Genomic DNA, 5,610 nt, shown 5'->3' with positions numbered 1-5,610 from the left:
TGAACTCCGAGTTATGACGTGTTTTGGGCGTTCAACTCCGGATCATGACGTTTTTCTGGCGTTTAACTCCAGACAGCAGCTTGTACTTGGCGTTCAACGCCAAGTTACGTCGTCTTTCTTCGAATAAAGCATGGACTATTATATATTTCTGGAAAGCTCTGGATGTCTACTTTCCAACGCCGTTGAGAGCGCGCCAATTGGAGTTCTGTAGCTCCAGAAAATCCATTTCGAGTGCAGGGAGGTCAGATTCCAACAGCATCAGCAGTCCTTTTGTCAGCCTTCTTCAGAGTTTTGCTCAAATCCCTCAATTTCAGTCAGAATTTACCTGAAATCACAGAAAAATACACAAACTCATAGTAAAGTCCAGAAATGTGAATTTAACATAAAAACTAATGAAAACATCCCTAAAAGTAGCTTGAACTTACTAAAAACTATATAAAAACAATGCCAAAAAGCGTATAAATTATCCGCTCATCACAACACCAAACTTAAATTGTTGCTTGTCCCCAAGCAACTGAAAATCAAATAGGATAAAAGAAGAGAATATACTATAAATTTCAGAATATCAATGAATATTAATTTAATTAGATGAGCGGGACTTGTAGCTTTTTGCTTCTGAACAGTTTTGGCATCTCACTTTTTCCTTTGAAATTTAGAGTGATTGGCTTCTCTAGGAACTTAGAATTTTGGATAGTGTTATTGACTTTCCTAGTTAAGCATGTTGATTCTTGAACACAGGTACTTATGAGTCTTGGCCGTGGCCCTAAGCACTTTGTTTTCCAGTATTACCACCGGATACACAAATGCCACAGACACATAACTGGGTGAACCTTTTCAGATTGTGACTCAGCTTTGCTAGAGTCCCCAGTTAGTGGTGTCCAGAGCTCTTAAGCACACTCTTTTGTTTTGGATCACGACTTTAACCACTCAGTCTCAAGCTTTTCACTTGGACCTTCATGACACAAGCACATGGTTAGGGACAGCTTGATTTAGCCGCTTAGGACTGGATTTAATTTCCTTGGGCCCTCCTATCCATTGATGCTCAAAGCCTTGGATCTTTTTTACCCTTGCCTTTTGGTTTTAAGGGCTATTGGCTTTTTCTACTGCTCCTTCTTTTTCTTTCTATTTTTTTTCGCCAATTTTTTTTTTTCGCAAGCTTCCTTTTTCACTGCTTTTTCTTGCTTCAAGAATCAATTTCATGATTTTTTTCAGATCATCAATAACATTTCTCTTTGTTCATCATTCTTTCAAGAGCCAACAATTTTAACACTCATAAACAACAAGATCAAAAATATGCACTGTTCAAGCATTCATTCAGAAAACAAAAAGTATTGCCACCACATCAATATAATTAAATTAAATTCAAGGATGAATTCGAAATTCATGTACTTCTTGTTCTTTTGAATTAAAACATTTTTCATTTAAGAGAGGTGAAAGACTAATGGATTTTATTCATAGCTTTAAGGCATGGTTACATACTAATGATCATGAAATAAAGACACAAAACATAGATAAACATAATACTAAAAACCGAAAACAGAAAGAAATAAAGAACAAGGAATGAATCCACCTCTTAGTGGCGTCTTCTTCTTGAAGGTCCAACAATGTCCTTAAGCTCTTCTATGTCCCTTCCTTGCCTTTGTTGCTCCTCCCTCATTGCTCTTTGATCTTCTCTTATTTCTTGGAGAATGATGGAGTGCTCATGATGTTCCACCCTTAATTGTTCAACATTATGGCTCAAATCTTCTAAAGAGGTACTGAGTTTCTCCCAATAGTTGTTGGGAGGAAAGTGCATTCCTTGAGGCATTTGTTGATGATGAACTTCCTCATGTTCTTCTTGAGGGCCGTGAGGAACTTCTCTTGTTTGCTCCATCCTTTTCTTGGTGATGGGCTTGTCTTCTTCAATGGAGACATCTCCATCTATGATAACTCCAGCTGAGTAACATAGATGGCATATAAGGTGAGGGAAAGCTAGCCGTGCCATAGGTGAGGACTTGTCGGCTATTTTGTAGAGTTCATTAGAGATGACCTCATGAACTTCCACTTCCTCTCTAATCATGATGCTATGGATCATGATGGCCCGATCCACAGTAACTTCAGATCGGTTGCTTGTAGGGATGATGGATCTTTGGATGAACTCCAACCATCCTCTAGCTACAGGCTTGAGGTCCAGTCTTCTTAGTTGGACTGGCTTGCCTTTGGAGTCTATTCTCCATTGGGCGCCTTCCACACATATGTCCATTAGGACTTGGTCCAACCTTTGATTAAAGTTGACCCTTCTAGTGTAGGGGCGTTCATCTCCTTGCATCATAGGTAAATAAAACGCCAACCTCACATTTTCCGGACTAAAATCTAAGTATTTCCCCCGAACCATTGTGAGATAGTTCTTTGGATTCGGGTTCATACTTTGATCATGGTTCCTAGTGATCCATGCATTGGCATAGAACTCTTGAACCATCAATATTCCGACTTGTTGCATGGGGTTGGCTAGGACTTCCCAACCTCTTCTTTGGATTTCATGTCGGATTTCCGGATACTCATTCTTTTTGAGCTTGAAAGGGACCTCGGGGATCACCTTCTTCTTTGCCACAACATCATAGAAGTGGTCTTGATGGCTTTTGGAGATGAATCTCTCCTTCTCCCATGACTCGGAGGTGGAAGCTTTTGTCTTCCCTTTCCCTTTTCTTGAGGATACTCCGGCCTTAGGTGCCATTGATGGTGATGGAAAAACAAAAAAGCTTAGGCTTTTACCACACCAAACTTAAAATTTTGCTCGCCCTCGAGCAAGAGAGAAAAGAAAAGTAGAAGAAGAAGAAGAGAATAGGGAAGAGAGGGAGAAGAGTTGGTTCGGCTATGTTGGAGGATGTGGGTTTGTGATGTGTGAAAATGAAGAAGAGTGAAATGAGATTTGGATTAGGAGAGTGTGATTAGGATTAAAAGAAAAAGGTGGGAGTATGGTAGGTGGGGATCCTGTGGGGTCCACAGATCCTGAGGTGGGGATCCTGTGGGGTCCACAGATCCTGAGGTGAAAAGAAATACCATTCCTTCACCATATAGGCATGTAAAATGCCTTCGTGGATCATTCTGGCATTCAAACGCCCATTGGTGCACGTTCTGGGCGTTCAACGCCCATGTAATGCATGTTTCTGGCGTTGAACGCCAGTTTCATGCTTGTTACTGGCGTTCAGCGCCAGTTTGTCCTCTCTGTGCACATTCCTGGCGTTCAACGCCATGTTGTTGCTTGTTTCTGGCGTTCAGCGCCAGAATGGTGCTCTGTTCTGGCGTTGAACGCCAGCCAGATGCATCTTACTGGCGTTGAACGCCAGTCTGCGCTGCCTCCAGGGTAAACAATTTTTTTCTTCTGTTTTTGACTCTTTTTTTAATTTTTTTTTTGATTTTTTTCGTGACTCCTCATGATCATGTACCTAATTAAACACAAAATAACAATAAAATAAAAATTAGATAAATAAAATTGGGTTGCCTCCCAACAAGCGCTTCTTTAATGTCAATAGCTTGACAGTGGCTTTCATGGAGCCACAAGGTGATCAGGTCAATGTTAGTGTGTAGTCCCAACACCAAACTTAGAGTTTGGATATGGGGTCTTAACACCAAACTTAGAGTTTGGTTGTGGCCTCACAACACCAAACTTAGAGTTTGACTGTGTGGGCTCTTCTTGACCTTGAACTGAGAGAAGCTCTTCATGCTTACTCTCTTTTGTCACAGAGGGATGGCCATGTGCCTTAAACACAAGGTAGTCCCCATTCAATTGAAGGACTAACTCACCTCTGTTGACATCTATCACAGCTTCTGCTGTGGCTAGGAAAGGTCTTCCTAGGATGATGCATTCATCATCTTCCTTCCTAGTGTCTAGGATTATGAAATCAGCAGGGATGTAAAGGCCTTCAACCTTTACTAGCACGTCCTCTACTATTCCATAAGCTTGTCTTGTTGACCTATCTGCCAATTGTAATGAGAACAAGGTAGGTTGTACCTCAATGATCCCCAGCTTCTCCATTACAGAGAGTGGCATAAGATTTATCCCTGACCCAAGATCACATAGAGCTTTTTCAAAGCTCATGGTGCCTATGGTACAAGGTATTAGGAACTTGCCAGGATCTTGTTTCTTTTGAGGTAGAGTTTTCTGAATCCAAGTATCTAGTTCACTAATGAGCAAGGGAGGTTCACTTTCCCAAGTATCATTACCAAACAGCTTGGCATTCAGCTTCATGATAGCTCCTAAATATTGAGCAACTTGCTCTCCAGTCACATTTTCATCCTCTTCAGAGGAAGAATAGTCTTCAGAGCTCATGAATGGCAGAAGGAGATTTAATGGAATCTCTATGGTCTCTAGATGAGCCTCAGATTCCTCTGGATCCTTAATAGGAAACTCCTTCTTGCTTGAAGGACGTCCCAGGAGGTCTTCCTCACTAGGATTTTCGTCCTCCTCCTCCCTGGTGCATTCGGTCACTTCGATTAAATCAATGGCCTTGCACTCTCCTTTTGGATTCTCTTCTGTATTGCTTGGGAGAATACTGGGAGGAGTTTCAATAACTTTCTTACTCAGCTGGCCCACTTGTGCCTCCAAATTTCTAATGGAGGATCTTGTTTCATTCATGAAATTGAAAGTGGCCTTTGACAGATCAGAGACTATATTGGCTAAATTGGAAGTATTTTGTTCAGAATTCTCTGTCTGTTGCTGAGAAGATGATGGATATGGCTTACTATTACTCAGCCTATTGCGTCCACCATTGTTAAAGCCTTGTTGAGGCTTTTGTTGATCCTTCCAGGAGAAATTTGGATGATTTCTCCATGATGGGTTATAGGTGTTTCCATAAGGTTCACCCATGTAATTAACCTCTGCCATGGCAGGGTTCTCAGGATCATAAGCTTCTTCAGAAGCTGCCTCTCTAGTACTGTTGGATGCATGTTGCAATCCATTCAGATTTTGAGAGATTATGTTGACCTGTTGAGTCAACATTTTGTTCTGAGCCAATATGGCATTCAGAGCATCAATTTCAAGAACTCCTTTCTTCTGAGGTATCCCATTATTCACGGAATTCCTCTCAGAGGTATACATGAATTGGTTGTTTGCAACCATGTCAATGAGTTCTTGAGCCTCTTCAGGCGTTTTCTTCAGGTGAATAGATCCACCTGCAGAATGGTCCAGTGACATTTTCGAAAATTCAGAGAGACCATAATAGAATATATCTAATAGGGTCCATTCTGAAAACATGTCAGATGGACATCTTTTGGTCAACTGCTTGTATCTTTCCCAAGCTTCATAGAGGGATTCACCATCTTTTTGTTTGAAGGTTTGAACGTCCACTCTCAGCTTGCTCAGCTTTTGAGGAGGAAAGAATCTATCCAAGAAGGCAGTGACCAGCTTATCCCAGGAGTCCAGGCTATCCTTAGGTTGTGAATCCAACCATACTCTAGCTCTGTCTCTTACAGCAAAAGGGAAAAGCATGAGTCTGTAGACTTCAGGATTAATTCCATTTGTCTTTACAGTCTCACAGATCTGCAAGAACTCAGTTAAAAACTGATAAGGATCTTTAGATGGAAGTCCATAAAACTTGCAGTTTTGTTGCATTAATGCAACTAGTTGAGGCT

General features: G+C 41.1%; 1 non-coding gene across 1 annotated transcript; it reads left to right on the top strand.

Moving 5' to 3' along the window:
- Positions 1-5,231: 5,231 nt before the first annotated feature.
- Positions 5,232-5,335, top strand: LOC112763111 (small nucleolar RNA R71). Its single transcript, XR_003182822.1, has one exon. It is a non-coding gene; the product is annotated as a small nucleolar RNA R71 (small nucleolar RNA).
- The last annotated feature ends 275 nt before the right edge of the window (positions 5,336-5,610 follow it).

This window comes from Arachis hypogaea, chromosome 2 (assembly GCF_003086295.3).
Source record: "Arachis hypogaea cultivar Tifrunner chromosome 2, arahy.Tifrunner.gnm2.J5K5, whole genome shotgun sequence".
Lineage (NCBI taxonomy): Eukaryota > Viridiplantae > Streptophyta > Magnoliopsida > Fabales > Fabaceae > Arachis > Arachis hypogaea.
The sequence above is the reverse complement of the archived record's forward strand: the minus strand, read 5'-3'. Positions and strand labels throughout refer to the sequence as shown.